Source organism: Cynoglossus semilaevis, chromosome 15, assembly GCF_000523025.1.
Source record: "Cynoglossus semilaevis isolate Cse_v1.0 chromosome 15, Cse_v1.0, whole genome shotgun sequence".
NCBI lineage: Eukaryota > Metazoa > Chordata > Actinopteri > Pleuronectiformes > Cynoglossidae > Cynoglossus > Cynoglossus semilaevis.
The window spans coordinates 1,647,784-1,648,425 of NC_024321.1; the positions used below are offsets into that span (position 1 = coordinate 1,647,784).

General features: G+C 37.2%; 1 protein-coding gene across 2 annotated transcripts in view; it reads left to right on the top strand.

Moving 5' to 3' along the window:
• Window positions 1–194: 194 nt before the first annotated feature.
• elf1 (E74-like ETS transcription factor 1) overlaps window positions 195–642 on the top strand; it is an 11,545-nt gene continuing 11,097 nt past the window's right edge. The window contains exon 1 of one of the 2 annotated variants that reach the window (XR_522697.3): window positions 195–481. The gene's annotated coding sequence lies outside the window, so the exon portion shown is untranslated. The remainder of the gene's footprint in view (window positions 482–642) is intronic. The other variant, XM_008326484.3, reaches the window with a different exon arrangement.

Below are 642 nucleotides of genomic sequence, written 5' to 3' on the forward strand. Positions count from 1 at the left end.
AGCGTATTAATAAACCTTTCCAACTTTCCCTTCATCATCACAGTCTTCCCTCAATTTGTCATGTTACTTAACAACACCACCCCCTCCATGTCTCAGTGGACTTTTTTTAAATTTTTTTTTTAAATCTCCCAGTTGCACTTCTTTTAATGTATTTTCAAAAACGGGAAACTTCAAAGCAAAAGTTGTACTCCAGTATTTCAGTTTCACTTTAAAAGAACCAAAGGATCAAAGATTCTAGATCAAAGATGTCTTCATAAAAGACCTAGTGAATTAACTGCAAAGCTAACATACAGCTGTTGAACACACCACATTGAGCAGCAGGTTTTTAAAGTCCTCTCCGGGCGGCTGAGTTGATCTTCTACGGATCTTTGGTCAGAGAGAACAACCAGGACTGTGGATTCTCGTTTTTTTTTTTCTAAAAGAACCATCTATCCTTCATAATCTGTCCGTGAAGACATCCTTCTGACCTGAATTTTGGAAAGTATGCTAAAACTGCCCTGACTCAATTTCCTGTATATTACAGCACAACTCAGGATTCTATGCTTGGTCACAGACCTTAAAAAATATTTTTTATTTTTTTATAGTTTTCAACTGACACTAGATCAGTCGTGAGCTAACGTTTGACTCGCGGGCCACAATTGT